This window comes from Lissotriton helveticus, chromosome 3_1 (genome assembly GCF_964261635.1).
Source record: "Lissotriton helveticus chromosome 3_1, aLisHel1.1, whole genome shotgun sequence".
In the NCBI taxonomy this organism is placed as follows: Eukaryota; Metazoa; Chordata; class Amphibia; order Caudata; family Salamandridae; genus Lissotriton; species Lissotriton helveticus.
Genome location: NC_136061.1, coordinates 368,233,683 through 368,253,097, shown reverse-complemented (window position 1 = coordinate 368,253,097; position 19,415 = coordinate 368,233,683). Strand labels below are relative to the sequence as shown.

Sequence of the window (19,415 nt, the reverse complement as noted above, 5' to 3'; positions counted from 1 at the left end):
GAATGATTGTTGTATTTTATGATGACTGTGTGGATAAGTCCCTCATTTATAGGGATTACGGTTTGTATGACAGTTGCGTTTGAGGACCCATTTCTAGAGTTTTACGGTTTGAATGACCGTTGCATTTGATGACTGCTCATGGATAAGTCACTTATTTCGTAGGCGTTACAGTAATGAGGACTGCTGAGTTTGAGATGACTGTTTGTGAATAAGTCACTCATTGCAGAGTATTACAGTTGAGATGACTGGTGTGTGTAAGGTGACTTTTGTCGCCCAACTTTAGGTGTGTTATGGGATGATTGTGAGGAGGCTATTGTGGTGATTATCCCACTTGTGATGTGTTTTTGAGCTTAGTGTTGGTTTCAAATGCACCTTTGGTGGTTGGTTCCCTATGTGTTGTTTTCAGTGTAAGCCTGGCCAGCTCGTATGTTAGTGGATGAGGGGTCTGGTAGGTGAGGCACTGCAGTGTGTGTTTGTTTTGTTTTGTTTGATGGAAAGGGAGAAGATGCGAGTGATCTTGTATTTATTTACTGATTTTGATATTGTGATTTGCATGCATGATTATTTACCATCTTTACATTTAATAAGTTACATGCATGTTTTCTGATTACATTTAAACTATATTTTGCATGCAGGGTCTCTTATCATCTTTACATTTAACTTGTTACGTGCATGTGTTCTGATTACATTTAGAATGTTGACATATACCATGTTTATATTTAAAATGAAGACATGCTTGCTTGCTTTCTCGTTTCTGTAGCGTATTTGCGGCATTTCCACCTGATATTTCCATGGGGGGTTCTTTCCTCTTGTTTTGCATTTGTGCAGTAGCAATGTTACTCTTGCTCCTGAATAGAAAGGAGATGTGTTCTACCTGCTGCTCAGCCAGTGTGACTGGGGAGTGGAATGATGGTGAGTGGTGATGCTGTGGAATGTTGGATGTTTGAGAGAGTCAGTTGGAGAATGGGCTGAGCAGCAGGAAAGGTGCTCCTGGGGGGGCACTTCATGTAAACTACTAATAAAACATCTTACTTGATATACATCTGGACTACTGGACTTCTTTTGTTCACAACATTCTACCTGCTGACAAATTCCTTGGATGGCACTGGTGTGTTGGTTTGCCTCAGGCTGCACTCTGTTCTAGTGGTGCGGAGACAATTTTTCAGAATGGGGGTGCTGTCATCAATGTTGCATTCTTGACTGATGTTTTAAGGATTTTGAAAAATTCATGGGTAGCAAGTAGCAGTGTACTAAGAACAAGAGTTGCAATATGATATCATATTAAATCTATTTATGTCATAACTACACTTTCACAATTGCTATAATAACTTTCTTGCTTTCTCAAATCTGCTTGAAAATGCACCATTTGCCGCAGTTTTCTTTAGGTTAATGCAGAACGAGACTTTTAAACGTTTCAACCGCAAAGCAAAACGTATCAGCGATTAGATACTTCAGACAGCAATACAATTAACACAAGATGCATACATCTAGCTAGGTATGTTCAAACAAGTATTTTATGTGCAAGAATTTACTACTGATCCATGCTACGACGGACAGAAGCCTCTGTGAACAGACTACTAAAATCACACACAAAAATCTAAAACGCCAGCACTATGTCCAGTGGAAGAAACAAGCTTGCTGGGATGTAGGCTAAATGACACCCCCACCACCATAGAGCTACCAACTAGTGGACTCTTAAACTGCTGAAAAGAATTTAGATGTAATGGACCGTGGCACTAAAAGAAATACAATTATTAGAGTGCTATAAAACCCGTATGCCTCCCAAATGTGATCGCGTGCATCCCGGGGACAGACTCCCCACACATCCGTCTTTAGCAAAGAACACGGTTTACAATTAAACGAGACCAACAGCCCCTTAGTCTTCAAATGGCACACCTCTGACATGCATGGAATCTGCGAGTAAAATAAACGTGTCTAAAATGAGGAAGTGTTAGCTGGTGTGAAAGAAGGTGCGGCCTGCTGCATTGTTCTGCGCCTACCACATCCAAATAACCCCGTGTGAAGTAAATAACAGGAGTCTGGGGTCCCCCGCGGTACAGGCAGCACGACAAGCGCTTGTGGAATGCGTCTGGTTCTTGCGAGAAACCTGCCTCTGCTTTCTAAACTAATGTCCAATGTCACGGCGACGCCTTACCGGAGGGTACTCGTGGGTACGTCTGGAGGCCCCGACCCAACCCAGGTTTTCGGATACCCGGATAAATAAATTGAGCACGTTTCCACAGCGCATCTCCTGGAAACCCGGCATGCACACTGCTCTCCTGGACCTGCACTGGATTTGACGGATAATCTGACTAGCAGATATTGTAGTTTGTTACTAATTATACAGATCTGCTGAAAATAGCCCTGCGCTCTGGTCACGCGTTGGTGCCTCGCCGTAATCCTTGGGACACAACAAACATTGCAAGTCACCTTTCACACTGTCCTGATTGATCCCTGCCTGGCAAACCTGCCCCCAGGGCACATTTAAGATTCCTTAGACTTCGAGGTCCTGACACCGAATCTCAGAAATGTGTGCGCAACCTCGCTGTTAGATGCCATTTTTGAGACTGCATGGAACTAGTCAGAAAATATTCAAAAATGTTTTTATTTATTATTAAGATGAATACTGCGTGCGTTCTTCAAGGCAGGATTCTCAGAGGCAGCGCTGTTCATGACCGGAAAACCTCCGGGTAAGGCAGATCACAAAGCTGTCGGACATGCCCGTGCTGACGCATGGCAGGGTGCTGTCAACCAAGGAAAAGAAAAAGTTAAACACGAATAGAAGCCTCTGGGCATTCTGCTGCCAATGCTGTAAATACAGGGCATGGGCATGTGACACTGCAACACGCACACCTCCGGGCTTCATTCGGGCTTTCCTTCAATGCCCCGCCTCACCCAGGAAAATGAACCAAACGGCACACCGTACAATGAGTTGCCACTTCTTCCCATCCTGCCGTTTGACATTTCGAAAGAACCTTTTCTGAGTTCTTGTTCGGCAGATTTGGAAATGGTGAAGTTTCAGCATCTCAGCTTTAGAGTGCTCTCTGCTCGGTTAACAGCTGTCTGAGTACAGGACGCCAGGATAGACAATAGTCTTTTCACCACAACAAATAAATGTGTTTAATTATTCGATTTCTTGACTTTAGTATTTTATAGAGCGGCAATATGTCGCCTTTCGACCATTTCCGAGAGCTTCAAGACAAAGGAGTCCGAGAAAAATGTATCCCGGTATGTTTTTATATCATTGTTCATACCGCACGTCTGTGGTATCTTTGCACTGTGAACGACTGTTAGTATTGCCCTATTTAATGGTGTTTAATTTACTGACCTCGGGAGGGTGGCACGCTGAGGTGGCCGTGCAGTGATCTGAACTCTTTAACTGCAAAGCACAGCATATGTCAGTGGTGAGCATTTAAAAAATAACACCTTTTTTAACGGCTTTTTTCATCTGTTCCAAAGCAATATAATAACATTACCATAAGGAAATGCAGAGAATGGCTACAACACAAGGGGTAAACGGCCAGGACTTAAGAACGCGAAAAACAAGATAATCATTCCAGCATTTTTCACCACTTTCTGGAGTTGCACGTGTTCCTGTGGGGCCAACACACAGTTGAAACCTGTATTTCTGGACTTTGCAATGATAACATGGGCATCCTGATTCCACCCAACTGCCTCCTTCCTTTTTTGTGTCAATTATTTTATTTGTAAAAGTTAGGAATTGAGAAATAACCGCAACTACAGTGACATGCAAATCCAGCTTATACCCATATTGAGATCTAAACGTTGATCGTGATGCATGCATCAATTACAAACAATACTTAAAATATATTTAAGAGAGGTTGAAAAAGAAAGAGAAGAGGTGAGAGAATAAGCTACAGAAGGCTAGCCAATTGTGGCTGGGAGTAAAGAACACAAATCAGGAGATTGTAGAATCTGGATATCATGCCTTTAAACTGATTCTAAGTATTGAGGTAAGAGAGCACTGGGGAACAGGAGATGGTCTAGGGTCTGGGACCCAATTTGCTCAGCAGACAGTGACGTAACCGTGTATATTGCCGATGTGGAGTATGCGATAAGCCAAATTCATCCCATAGAATCGCAAAGGACTTTAGTCACCGCCGTAGATCAGGTGCATAAGTATGAATGAATGAAAGAGTTTTTGTATAGTGCACCGTTCACTCCAAGGAGCATCTTGGCGCTTAGCGGAAAAAAGTAAAACTAGGAGATTTTCACAGAGGAGAGGGTGACTGCCCCTCCCCCCCCCCCGCTCGTGGGCCGCGGACCGCTGGAGCGGCGCCTGGAGACCTTGCGGAGGGGAGTGAGAAATCATGCTGATGGAGGCGCAGTGCGAGCGCAGCGGACACTAGATCCCCACGGGGGCAGACCACACACTAGCTGACCCTCTCTGCGATGAACTGTGGCCTCAGCGTTGCATATCCCCCTATACATACAGGGGGCGGGTGCGTAGTACAACCACGGAGAGGGACTACCCCGCAGGCTGCAACGAGTGAGGACGAACGCCGGAGGCGTGGAACGGCTACAGGTGGGACCGCTGCGGAGCCACAAACCCCTGCCGACAAGACGCGACTGGTGGCTTGAAGCGGAGACGCAGGGCCACTGCTTAACAGATCGTCGGGACGCGCTGCTCTGGGCCTGGGGTTCGGGCCGTTTCATGCTGAGGGGGGGCACCTCACACGCGCTCCTACGTTGAATGCTCACGCCGTGCAGCATACATAGCTCTTTTCAGGACAGACATTGCGGAGAAGTAGGTGGGGGTCCCTCGACCTCCGTGGGCTGGCGACGGGACCTTGCGACTCCCTGGAGAGCGCCCCAGAGTGCAGTTATTGTGGAAGACCGCCAATCCTAGGACGCCACACCTTAACTGTTATTGAGCTGACCACCCACACAACCCGATGATGGGGAAACTCAAGGGGGCTAAAGGCGGCACTCCGCCCGCGGTGGACACCGAGCCCGCGGACACAGTGGACCAGCCGAACCCCGGACAGCTGCAGGACCCTCAGTTACAGCTCCATCTGGACAAGATCTTAACGGCGCTGACCGCTACAAGGTCAGCGCTTCAACAGGATATTGCGCAGGTGACCGAGAGTCTGGGATTGCTCAGAGCTGATCACGGCAAACTAGCCGACAGAGTTAAACAGGTGGAAGACGTGGTCCACACTCTAGAGCCGACGCAAAAGGACATTCGAGCCACCATGACTAATGTGTTGCAACGCATGGACGTACTGGAGAGGCGAGCAGAGGAGGCGGAAGGGTGCAATCGCCGAAACAACATCCGGATAGTGGGACTGCCAGAGAAAGTGGAGGGGAGAGATATGGTGGGTTACCTCGAGGACCGGGTCAGGTAAACGGTGGCTCCGGAGGGCTTGCCCGCCTTTTACACCCTGGAGAGGGCCCACAGAGTCCCGGCCAGGCCTCCCCAGCAGGGCCGTCCGGCACGCAAGGTGGTCGCCCGACTGCTGCATTATCGGGACAGAGACTTGCTGCTGCAAAATGCAAGAGAAAACGGCCCCTTCCAGGTGGGGAATAGCAGAGTAAACATCTTCCCGGACTACACGTACGAAACACAGAGACGGCGGACATCCTTCCTAGCGGTCACGAGGGAGCTCAGATCTGAGGGCCTACAATATTCCTTGCTCTTCCCGGCCCGGCTCCGAGTAATTGTCGATGACACCACCAAGTTTTTTGACACTCCAGAAGATGCTTGCGCCTGGCTGGAGCTATATAAATCCAGCAAAGACGTCCTCGAACACCGACGTAGCAGGGGCACGAAGGGCCAGCCGCAACGGCAATCGAGACGCATCCGGAACAGGCAGAGGGGGACAGAAGAAGCCCTCACAATCCATAACCACAGCGGAGCGGAAGGAGGTCCTCGACCTTGTGTCGGTCATGTCGGGCACACAAGGCACGCCGTCGCAGGAGGAAGACGAATCTGAGAAAGGCGACGGTCACTCCGACATTGAACAGTCTGAATCGGACAGCATGCCGCTACCAGTGGTCGCTACGGCGGAAGAAATGATGGACGAAGGCTAAAGACAATTGGTGAGCTGTATGGGTTCCGGTCTTGACCTGCAGAGTACAGATAGCCGAGAATTGTGGGAGAGAGGGTCTGATTGTAATGGGGAAGGGGGATAGTCGGTAGATCGATACACTGTTCGGGGCTCGATCGCTTCGTGACGAATCAGGGGCTCGGGCGGCTGCCCGTTGGCGACCAACCCCCCCCCCCCCACTAAAGCCCTTAAGGCGCACCCACAGCGGCTCCTGTTGGGTTAATCCAATGTCAATTAGAGGGATTGTTTGGACGGGGGCTAGATGGAGTTCGTTAGGTCCTGTTCAGGAGGGGGGAATGTTTAGTTCTAGTTTTAGGATGGGGGGGCTCATTCTTGATACAAACACTTCCCAACGCTATGGGAATTCAGATTGTGAAGATGGTGGAGTGTGTGACGGGATATGGGACAATGGGTGATCTGACCAACCTTAGATGCGTTACCTGGAATGTGCGAGGTCTCCACAGCATGATAAGGCGTCCTAAAATCCATGCCTATTTAGTGCGTAGAGGAGTGCAGATCGCATTGCTACAAGAAACCCACTTAACTAGAGCTGAGGGTATAGCGCTGCAGCGTAGGTGGAGGGGACAAGTCTTCAACACGACCTACTCAGCATTCGCCAGAGGTACACTGATTTGGATCAGGGCCGGAGTTCCATTCCAGCTGACCCAGCAGGTTATTGACCCAGAGGGCAGGTATGTGGCAGTGAGTGTCAGACTGGGAGGTAAAGATGTAACTATTTGTAGTGTTTATGCACCCAATGTTGAACAGGTGGCTTTTCTAGCGAGGCTGTCTGGATCCCTAGCACACCTGTTGACGGGACCACTAGTAATAGGGGGGGACTTCAACTCTGTATTAGACACTGCACTAGATAGATCGCACCCACCGCTGAGAGACTCCCCGATACACCGCACCACTAAAGGTAGACTGGATTGGCAGGAGAGGTGGGGCCTCACGGACATTTGGCGCCCACAACACCCCCACGACCAAGATTATTCTTACTACTCAGGGATGCATGAGCTCCATGTGCGGTTAGATGCGATACTTTGCTCCCCAGACCTAGTGCCGGTGGTAGCGCGCACAAAATATTTAGCAAGAACGGTGTCGGATCATAACCCGTTGATAATGACCCTGCGATGGCTCCCTAGTGCATCATATGTCCCCACTTGGAAACTTCGTCCAGAATTGCTTGATGACCCGGTGTTTAAAGGGGCATTGGAAGAGCGCATAACACAATACTTTGAGGATAATACTGGAACGACCGGGTCGAGAGCGACAGAATGGAACGCCTTCAAGGTGGTACTGAGAGGGTTCTGCATAGGTACGCAGTCAGGAGTGCGTAGGGTTCTCCTAGAGGACCTGGATAGAGCAGACAAGGCGCTTCGGGAGGCGGAACTATTGAGGCCAGGCCACCCGGAGTTGCAGGCCAATGTTATCAGGGCCAAGGAAATAGTAGCGGTGGAAATGGAGCGCTTGCGTAGCTATGACCATAAGGCGTAGGTGACTAGGACGCATGCCGAGGGCGATAAAGCAGGGTCATTGTTGGCCTGGCTTGCTAACCCCACTTAAAGGAGCACCCCCATAGTGTCGATGTGAACAACTGCTGGGAAGGAGGTTTACACCCAGACCGAGGTACTGCAATGCTTCGAGAGCTATTATGCATCACTCTATAGAAGCAGGCTTGAGGCGGGAACCCCCGAGGTGGAAGCCTTCCTTGAGGGACTCTGCTTCCCAGAATTGGACCAAGAGCAGGCTGAGACGCTGGGTGGAGATATAACAGTGGAGGAGATTAGGGGCGCCATTAAACGCATGGCGCGCAACAAAACCCCGGGGTTGGATGGCCTGCCAATAGAATTCTATAGCAAACACGTTGAGCTCTTGGCGCCGAGATTACTGGAGGTCTATGGGGAGGCGAAACAACTGGGACGCTACCACCCACTATGCGAGAGGCTCTAATAATACCCCTATTGAAACCGGGAAGGGAGAGTGTGGATACGGCATCTTATAGACCGCTCTCGATGCTCACTACTGACTAAAATATTGAGCAGTATTTTGGCATCCCGATTATTGGGCCATATGACCACACTAGTGCATGAGGACCAGGCCGGATACATCCCGACGCGAAATACGACCTCGAACGTTCGTCGTCTGATCCGACTGCTGGAGGGGAACCACCCTGAGGCCCGCCACCCGGTAATATTGTCAGTAGACATTGAGAAGGCATTTGACAGCCTCGAGTGGGAATACCTCTATGCTGTCATGCGGCGTTTTGGCATAGGCGAGGAATACCTGAAATGGACCTCAGTGTTGTACACGTCGGCAGTAGCCAGGGTAAAAACGGGCACGATAATCTCGCAGCAATATCCGGTAGAGAGAGGTACGAGGCAGGGGTGCTCGCTGTCGCCACTGCTATTCGCCCTGGCGGTAGAATCTCTGGCGATCTCGATCCGATCGGGGGCTCACTACCTTGGACTGAGCGACAGGACAGGACGCCACCGTATATCGTTATATGCGGACGACCTCCTGCTCTTTCTGGAGGACGCCAATGGGGCATTGGAGGGTGCTGACAGCCTGCTGCAGCGGTTTGGCATGGCTTCGGGACTTAGAGTAAACTGGGACAAGACCTGTTTATTCCCGGTGCGCCACGGCGAACCACAACCGCCCATGACCAGGACAGTGCGATGGGAGCCCACCTGCTTAAGATATCTGGGCGTGCATATATATCACACACCAGCTGACATACTGGAAGGAAATGTAGGGCGCGGACTGAGAGCACTGAAGAGCAGCATGGCCTTTTGGGCCACGCTTCCACTGTCCGTGGCGGGAAGAGTGGCGCTGCTAAAGATGGTAGCTCTACCACGGTTCCTATATTATTTTAGGACACTCCCTATTTGGATACCGGCAGCCACCTTTCAACTCCTGAGATCCATGCTAGTGTCCTTCCTCTGGGGGACGGGTCGGCGAAGAGTGGCCCTCCCGACCCTGTTGAGACCTAAATCGGAGGTGGGGATGGCGGTTCCCGATCTGGAGGTATATTACCTAGCAGCACAATTACAAATTTACACCCAAGAAGTAGCTCAGGAATTCAGAGGCCCAGAACACACCAGAAACCAAGGCATCCCTCGCCATGTGCTGTCCTTTATAGCATTACAGCAGAATTTTGCACTAAACGCTCTAACCCAAGAGGAACGTACGATAAGGCTTTGCTGGAACCATACCCGGCGCAAAGCAGGGGTGCTACATCCATATGCCCCTGAGATGCCGTTGGGAATGCTAACAGCACTGCCGCACGGCGGTGACTGGTCGGGATTACAGGTTTGGGAAGACGCGGGAATTCAAGTGGTAGGAGACTTCTACGAGGATGGAGTCTTGATGCCCTACCCGACGCTCCTGGAATGGTACGGGTTACCCAGGGGAGACTTCCTGCTCCACGCAGCATTAACGCAAGCGATACAAAAGCACTGGAAGGAGGGTCTGATTGAACCGACAACGACAATGGCGTGCCAATATGCCATGAGTTCTGCTGGAACCTACAAGGCAGTTACCCGTCTTTATTCTCGAATGGTTAATGAAGGTCTACCTCCTTTAACGACACTGAAGGGGAAGTGGGAAACGGAGATGGGTAGTGATATACCCGAGACAACATGGGCGCAGATTGTGCGGGGAGCCCAGAAGAGCACACGCAATGCCAGATTTCAGCTGGTGCACTTTTTTGTCCTCCACCGCGCAAATCTCACGCCCGGAAGGATCCAAAAATACTTCAATACAGACGTGGCGGCCTGCCCCCGATGCGCATTGGAAGGAGCGGAATTAGGCCATATGCTGTGGGCATGTCCAGCACTCGAACCATATTGGAAGGAGGTGAGAGACACCTTGAACACGATCACAGAAAGGGACTTAGAGTTTGACATGGCAGTAGGAATTCTACACTGGTTTCCCCACATCCCCAACAATAAGATTACCAGCAAATTCATAGAGATGGGGCTGGCAGTAGGAATTCTACACTGGTTTCCCCACATCCCCAACAATAAGATTACCAGCAAATTCATAGAGATGGGGCTGGCAGTAGGAATTCTACACTGGTTTCCCCACACCCCCAACAATAAGATTACCAGCAAATTCATAGAGATGGGGCTGGTAATCGCCAAGCGAGAAATTACACGACGCTGGAAGGCAGCGCTGGGCCGAACGGTGTGAGATGGAGGAAAGAGTTCTTCAAATGGGCAACAGGAGAGAGTACGATTAGATTGCAAACCGCCCAGCGACAGCAAAACGAAAAGGCATTGGAATCGGCCCAAGCGTGGGACGCCCTGACACAAGCCTTGCGCGACTATGACACACAAGAAGACCAAGCAGAGCGGCAATCAGGAGGTGGGGCTTCCCCGTAGCACGCCAGGGACGCTGCATCACTTGACACTTCCCAGCGACTCCTGCACACTCACACTACTCGAGATGAAACTACATGTGAGCAGAGGATGAGGGCCCGGGGAGGGATGAGGGACAAACCATTAGCTAATTGGAATAAGGCACACGGAGTTTAGAATACCTGTAGCCACACAGTGGGGAGGAAGAGAGGCTCGACGGGAACTGCCGTGTACAGCCTACATTGATGACACGCAATTGCCTATTGGAAGTTATAACAGTTGATACGTTGGGAAGGGAGAAAATGAAAAGCAGATGCAGGACCTAGCTGCACAGTTGTAATTGTCTCTTGCTCCTATGTTTTTGGGACCTTTTTTGGTTCTGGTCTTGAGTAACGCCGCCCAGCCTCCGGGATGTGGGCTTAACGGCCGTGTACAGTTGCACTTACAGTTATGGGAGTTACAACTGTTTGAAGCAGTACTGTTGGAAAATGTAATTGTGCACTTTACAGATCTGCAATAAAAATACATTTAAAAAAAACCAGACGGTCTTGGTCCCAGAGATGCATGTACGCCATTTGTGCCAAATATAGGGCTAAAAAGTAATGTTCTACAGAAGGCAGGCCCAATCCCCCTGCTGATCAATGGGTGAAAAGCTTCAGAATTTCCAGACAAAGTCTTGCTGAACCCCAGATGAAGGCCTTAATGGTCTTCTCTATCTGACAAAACATCAAGGGGGTAATATAGGGGAGGCATGACAAACACGTACGTGATTAGGGGACGGGTAACCATTTTCACTGCTGGAGTCCGTCCCCAGAGAGATTCAGGTGAAATTATTTCGCAAAGTACAACTGCATTTGCTCCATTAAATGGGCCCATATTATCCACCATTATGTGCCCTAGGCCCCCGTTTCCTAGAATGCCCACATACCGGAGGTGGGAATTCTGCTGGATCAGGAAATCAGCGATGAAGGCGCTAGTGGAGATCCACGACAGCCGCAAGGCCTTGCTCTTTCCCCAGTTCATCTTGTAGCCGGATATTGCCACAAAAGCATTAATAGTCTCCAACACCGCAGGAATGAGGAGGGCAAGGTCGACCAGGTGAGTAAAATGATATCTACATATAGATACAGTTTTGCAGGACCTCGGGGAGTAGGAATATGTATAATCCAATCAGACTGGTGCATGGATGCAGCAAAAGGCTCTATCGCAAGGTGACATAACAGTGTGTGGGGGGTCAGGGGGGGGGGGGGGGGACGCAACCTTGATGGGTACCCCTACAGACCGGGAACACAATTGACCTGCGCTGAGGGGGATTCATAGAGCCAACTCACTCTATTTAAAAAAGTTTTATATAGCGCTGGCTAGACCCGGAGGTATCAGAGCACTTTACATGAGCATCAGATCATGGTTACATCGTTACAAAGGTTACACAGTTCTTAGAGCATGGCAACATAGTTACTTGTAAGGTCGAGATAAACAATAAGCACAAATACGTAAGGGGAAAAGAAGGCAAGGGGAGAGATTCAGGGGAGGGGGTTGGAGTAGGGGAAGTATATAAATAATGAAGGTGGAAAGAGGAGGGGAGGGTGAGAGTGGCAAACAGATCGTCCCATTCTATCCTGCCAAAGGCATTCTGGGCATCCAATGACAGTGCCAAAGACCCATCCCGGAAGGTCAATTGCTAGCCACACTGCATGAGCTAACTTGCGGAGATGATTGCGTAATGAGCGACTTTGGACAAACCCCACTTACAAATGATGACTAAGAGGGGAGGACTCGCATAAGGCGGGCTGCTAGAAAACCGAAAGCTGCCTCATTCCTACCATTTCCACCCAGGTTTTTTTTTTTTAACCTTGCAGTGCTAAACCCAGTAATGCACACAGGGGCAAGGAAGCAAAAAAACGCAATCAAAACAGTCCAGCAGGAGAAAAATGCTGATATTTTTAAGTCAAAAAGCATTAGCACCGTAGAACGAAAGGGCAACAAGCCACCCTACTCTGCAAATAGCAGTTCAAAATTGATATAACGCAGTGAGACAAATAAAGACCAGGGAAAGTACACCATACCCAGTTAGACTACTTTTTTCTTTAACCTTTCTAGGCCATTCCTATCAGTAATACATTCTTAGCCTATATTTAGGCTCAACAAATCAAAATTGCGATTAGAAGGTGTTGCTGAAAGGTCCTTCTGCAAGAGGTAAGCACAACATCAAATCCAGTTGAAACAGCATTACATTTCTTTCCAGGTTTCTAACGCAAACTGCATAGGAGACCGAGCTAAATTTGGGCTTCTGATCATCACTAGCTGGTTGCATGCTATTCGTGTAAAAAACATGTTGTAACATTCGCACACATTTTTACCAAAATTATTAATGTGTTTAATAGAAATTGTCATGTAATGTATTGTAATTACATTTGTATAGCGCTTACTACCCCTGAAGAGGCGCCAAATCGCTTTTTCGCCAAGGAGCATGCTACTCCGGCACCCATAGAGGATTAGTATTGAATTAGTATAGTGAAACATGCAAGTACATTTTAAGTGGTGGATAAGCTAGACAGTTATTTGGATTCGGAAGGATATCAGAAGGATAGAAGAGGAAAGAAGGTTTGTATTTATATAGCGCTTCTAACCCCTGATGGGGCGTTGAAGCGCTTTTTTTGGTGAGTAGCACACTACTCAGGAAACCCATAAAGGATTACTGGTGAATTAGTATGGTGAAATATGAAAGTAACTGGAGTGGGAATATTTGTCAGTTATTTGGAGTGAAAAGGCTAGCAGAGGGATAGAAGGGAAAGAAAGGTTTGCATTCATATAGCGCCAGTTTCCCCTGATGGGGTGTGGAAGCGCTTTTCTGGCAAGTAGAAGGCTACTCCGGGGGCGTGGTTTCAGCGCCGAACGGGATGGCTGCGTGAGCGAGTTGCTCCGCGCCGAGTCCCGCTTTTATCCTGCTCAACCTGCCCTGGGTACCCATGGCAGCTTCAATCGTGGTCCGGAAGGGTCGCTGACCCAGAGTGGAGGGTCTGGACCCTCACGGGACCCCGGGAAACACGAGCGAACGGAGTTGGGAGCCCAGCCGGCCGCACTGACAGACAAAGGCAAGATGGCGGCGCGGCCGGATCGGGAGCGCTAGAGACCCTGCACCGCAGAGTACTGAGCGCACTGGCGACTGCTGGGCGGCGCTAGTGGTACGGGAGGCTGCGGAGCGGATCGTGACAGTAGATCCTGAGCAGCACAGCGGTCCGCGGCGGAGACCCGGTGAGAGCGGTGCCCCTCCCCCTTCCTGATCTCCGGTCCCTGGCTGGAGGGATTGGCCTCGACTTAACCTGGAGGCGATGCTGTTGGCCTGTGCAGGTCGTCCGCAGATGGGACTGCTGCTGATGTGCCCAGGCGGACGGGGGCAGCGCTGATTGGGGGCCCGGGCGCTCGGCTGAAGACCGCGCCGTGGTAGCGGCGTGCAGCGGACTGCCCCTGGGGTTGGGCGGTGACCCGACCCCCAGCAGTTACTGTGTGCCCAGGAGAGCGGCAGGGCCTGGAGATGGACGGTGGGCTTGCCACCAGAGGAGGGGTCTGCACGGTGAGAGACGCTGAGCTGCTGGGACAGTAGCTGGGAGCTGGTGCACATAGGAGCCCGCGTGCTGGGATGCTGACATAAGTGGCGTGCTCAGTCTGCCCGGAGCCACATCCGTCGGTTCTTCCTGGAGGGGCGCACTAGGCTCGCTGCCCCATCCATTGTGGATACCGGAGGCGCTGTGCGCGTATGGATGGCACTGCGCAGTGCGCACCTCTGATTTGGCGGCTGGCGGTTGCACGCAGAAGGAGGCCTGCTGGTCTCGAATAGTCAAGCTGGAGCTTGGGCAGAGGGTGCTGAACATTTCATTGTCTGCCTTTGGGCGGTCCTGGAGAGGGCCGGGCACGGTGCGGCCAGTGGGATTGTCAAGGTGAGCTGTGATCAGTGGCGGCGGCTCGGGTGGCGCATCTCTTGCAGCAGAGATGGCCGCGCTGGGTGCGGGCCTCGCCGCGCCGCCAGCGCAGGGGGACGGGAATGCCTTGCTCCAAGATGGCGGCGCCCCGGCCCCAGTAGAGACCTCGCAGCAGGAACAGAGGCTGAACCAACGCCTTGACGCTATTCTGGACGCGATCACTGCTACAAAGGACGCGCTGCACCAGGACATTGCGCAGGTGGCGACAGGGCTGGGCCTACTAAGAGCAGACCACTCCAAGCTCTCTGATAGAGTGAAATCGAACGAACAACTGCTTCAAGAGCTGAAACCGGCGGTGGTCACCGCGGAACATCAACTGACAGACATTATTAGCCGACTGGCGCTCCTGGAACGACGAGCGGAGGACGCGGAAGGGCGTAACCGGAGGAACAACGCGAGGGTGGTGGGGCTTCCGGAGAAAATTGAGAAAGATGATGCGGTGGCCTATATGGAGGACTGGTTCCGCACGGTGGTGGCGCCGGAGGGTCTGTCCCCCTTCTTCTCCCTGGAAAGGGCGCATAGGGTGCCTGCCAAGCCGCCCCTAGAGGGCCGACCCCCTCGGCCGATGGTGGTCAAATTGTTGCACTATGAGGATCGGGACCTGTTAATACAGAGGGCGAGATCCCAAGGCCCCTTCCAGGTGGATAATAGCAAGGTCACGATCTTCCCGGATTACACGCAGGAGGTGCAGCGGGGCAGAGCATCCTTCTTATCAGTGAAGAAGGAGCTGCGAGAGGAGGGGATCCAATACTCCTTGCTTTTTCCCGCCAAGCTGCGAGTGGTCGTTGATGACAGAACTCACTTTTTTCAAACACCCGATGAAGCATGGTCCTGGCTTGAACTATATCGGGCGGGGACGGATCGTGCGCACAGACCCAACAAGGATCGGCAGCAACCGGTCAAACTCAGGAAATCCCAGCGCATCCGCTCTCGGAACAAGCGCCAGCGAGCCGAGCGTGATGCACAAATGCTGGCAGATAGGAAGAGTGCGTTGGCGGCAACAGCGATCATCACGGGATCACAGCAGGAGAAACCATCTGGAGGCTCGGCATCGGAGGAGGAAGAAGGGAAAACCGGAGACGACGACTCGGATGTAGGAGGCGCACGGGGACCGGAGGTCACCCCACAAACTTCGGATGGCATGTTTAACGAGTGAGGACCGTGGCTATTGACTGATTCCGGGGTGCCTGTCGGTATGGACTCTCCTGCCTTATATTGGACTGCCAGGTATGGGGCTGCGTAAGCAGTGTGGGACAGCGGGCGCGGGGTGGTAGCTCTGCCGTTCTGGTTCGGGGCTCCATTGACCTCCTCAGACCCTTAAGGTCTTCTGTGGTGACGACCACAGGTTAGTGTGATGTGTGGGGTGTTTAAGGTTTGGAACGGGGCTGAAGCTGGGTTATTAAGTCCTGTCCTGGGGAGGGGGGTGGAGGGAGTTTTGGGAGTTGTTTTGAAGGGGCTGTACAATTGCTGCAATGCGGGACTCATTTATTGGCTAGCGCCACTGTGTAGAACGACACTTTATGGGGACGTTACCTAACTTGAAATGTATCACATGGAATGTCCGTGGTATTCGTACGATGGTGAAACGCCACAAGGTGCATGCCTACTTGGTAAGCAGGGGAGTTCAGATCGCAATGCTTCAGGAAACTCACCTGACTAAGAAGGAGTGCGGGGCATTACAGAAGAGATGGCGAGGTCAGGTATTTGGCACGACATACTCGGCATTCGCCAGAGGGGTATTGATATGGGTACGGGCGGGTACGCCATTTCAAGTCACGAGCCAGAGAATAGATCCGGAGGGGAGGTATGTAGCGGTCGAGGGGCGTCTCTATGGTAGGGAGGTGGTACTGTGTAACATATATGCCCCCAACTCTGATCAAGCTCGTTTTTTTGAGGATTTATCGCGCTCACTGGCGTATTATTTAGCAGGCCCTATTTTACTGGCGGGGGATTTTAATTCCATCTCTGATGTGGTGTTGGATAGGTCGCACCCACCACTAGTAGACTCCCCGGTTCGCCGGCTGGCAGCCCACAGGCGGGATTGGCAGGACAGGTGGGGATTGGTGGATATCTGGAGGGCACAACATCCTGAGACCAGGGATTACTCTTATTTTTCCGTGTTGCACGACCTACATGTTAGACTGGACTCAGTGCTGTGTGGCAGCTCCTTGGCGAGTGTGGAGACTCATTCTGAATATCTGTCCAGGGCCATTTCGGACCATAATCCCCTGTTGATCTCCATGCAGTGGCAACTGACGAGATCGGCAGTTCCATCGTGGCGGTTGCGTCCTGACACACTGGAAGACCCGGTGTTCAGCGACTCGATCCGTCAGGGCCTTGACAGCTACTTTACAGACAATGCAGGCTCAGCAGCCACGAGGTCGATTGAGTGGGATGCAATGAAAGTTGTGATGAGAGGGGTATGCATGAGTAGGTTTCTGAATGTGAGAGGAACGGTGCTGAATGACCTTGCGAAAGCGGAGGAGGCGCTAAGAGGGCTAGAACAGCGAAGACCCGAGAGGCCGAAGTTGCAGGACCAACTGATGCAAGCTAAAGAGGTGGTGGCAACTGAGACGGAAAGACTGCGTTGTTATGACTATAAGTTGTATGTTGTTAAAGTGCATGATGAACGGGATAAAGTGGGCACACTTCTTGCCAAGCTGGCCGATCCGGTACCTAGGGGATGTCCGATCATGAGTATACGACGCAAAGATGGGGAAGTGATTTATTCTCAATCGGCGGTCTTGGAGCGGTTCACATCCTACTATATGGGACTGTACTCGAGCCACCTGGTGGCGGGGGCTTCGGAGATAGGTGAATACCTGGACCCGATCCCTTTACCATTGATGGATGCAGAGGAGGCGAGGGACCTGGGGGGCCCCATCACTTTAGCAGAGATACGAGGGGCAATTCAACATATGGCACGGAATAAAACCCCAGGGGTGGATGGGTTCCCGATTGAGTTCTACGCCAAGTTTGCGGATATCTTGGCGCCCAGACTGCTGGTTGTATACGCGGAGGCGAAACGGTTGGGGCGGCTACCAGACTCCATGAGGGAGGCGCTGGTGGTGCCGCTGTTGAAACCTGGCAAGGACGCGTTAGACGTGACCTCTTACCGTCCATTGTCTATGTTAACGGTGGACTATAAGATCCTGAGTCGCATTTTAGCTTCCAGGCTCCTTCCACAGATGACCACCTTAGTGCATGGGGATCAGGCGGGATTCATCCCGACCAGGAGCACCTCGATGAAGATCCGTAGACTGGTCCGGGTCATTGACGTTGCCGCTACAGCGGAGTGGGATCCTGTGGTATTAGCAGTTGATATCGAAAAGGCATTCGATAGCTTAGAATGGGAGTACCTGGATGGTGTGTTACAGAAGTTTGGAATTGGGGAGGGGTTTCGGAGTTGGACGAGAGTGCTCTATTCTTCAGCGAAGGCGCGAGTACGGCTAGGGCCCATAGTATCTTCAGCTTATTCGGTTTGTAGGGGCACGCGGCAGGGCTGTTCGCTGTCTCCTCTGTTATTTGCCTTGGCGATGGAGCCACTGGCGGCACAGGCACGGTCAGGCACTGTATATGATGGGATAGCGCAGGGGCCTGATTCGCACTTCATATCATTATACGCGGATGATCTGTTATTGTACTTGGCGGATCCTGGGAGAGCGTTGGAAGGTGCGGTAGACATGCTGGGCAGGTTCGGGAGGCTGTCAGGTCTCAGGGTGAACTGGACCAAGACATGTGTGTTCCCTTTACGGAAGGCTACGCCCTGCCCACAGCTCACGAGGCCGGTGGTATGGGAACCCTCCTGTTTTGTTTACCTGGGGGTGCGCATCTACCACGATGCTGAGGACCTCTTAGAGGGGAACGTGGAGCGCTGTATTCGAGCGCTGAAGGGTTGCATGGAGTTCTGGGCATCTCTCCCATTGTCCGTGTTGGGTCGGGCAGCACTGCTGAAGATGGTGGCGCTCCCGCGGCTACTTTATTATTTCCGGACACTGCCGGTGTGGATCCCGCAAAGAATCTTTAGAGAGTTAAAGATATTGGTGACCGGCTTCCTATGGGGCCACGGACGACGGAGGGTGGCACGGACTACTCTGACACGGCCCAAAAGCGAGGGGGGTATGGCCGTTCCCGACTTTGAGTTATATTATCTGGCGGCGCAACTCCAGGTCTTGACGCAGAACGTGGCCAGGGAATTCAGGGGTCCGGATCGTGACAGGGGGATTGGCATTCAGAGGCATGTCTTATCGTCTATCGTCATGCAACAGAGACTGGACATGAGGGATCTTGCGATAGAGGAAAAGACGCTCAAATTGTGTTGGAATAGGAGCCTGAAAAGGGCTAAGAAAGCCCGGCCATATGCACCGGAGATACCGCTGGGAATGTTGACCGTGCTACCGCATGGGGGTGATTGGTCCAGATTATTTTTTTTTTTTTTTTTTTTTTAAAACCTTTATTGAACAATGAAAGCTCACAAATACTGGCCTACAACCCCACGGGCTGGCCAGAACAGAATGGTCAAATAACCAGCATACAAAAAGAAGATCTGCACAGGATATAACATCAGGAGCACTGGTGAAGCAATAAAAACCATCGAGCGTTCAGCAAGAGCAGGATAATAAAGGTTAATTTTCTAGCACGGGGAGGGGACCAAAGGAATAACGGGCCGTATATGAGAGTACAAGGGAGGGACCGCGGCAAGCCGCCATTTTATAAACACAACGTAAGAAAATGAAGCCATATAATCAAATCTAGCAAAGGACAGAAACAGAATCAGACCATCAAATAGCGACAGTGGCAACAGTCAATCGCGCTCACTCACCTCCGCCCCTACCCGAACAAAGAAGACGTGGTCAAAAAGCCCCATCACAAAGACTATGCAATACGCACCCCAACGGAAAAAGGGGACCTCCATAAAGGAGGAAGGGAAAGAGGGAGAAAAAGACAACAAAAGGAACACCCGCCAGACCATGCACCCCCAGGGGGAAAAACAGGACAATAAA

General features: G+C 51.3%; 1 protein-coding gene across 4 annotated transcripts in view; it reads right to left on the bottom strand.

The window, feature by feature from the left end:
• Positions 1 to 19,415, bottom strand: part of FLOT2 (flotillin 2) — a 309,213-nt gene that overhangs the window by 232,167 nt on the left and 57,631 nt on the right. The gene's annotated exons all lie outside the window — the stretch shown is intronic.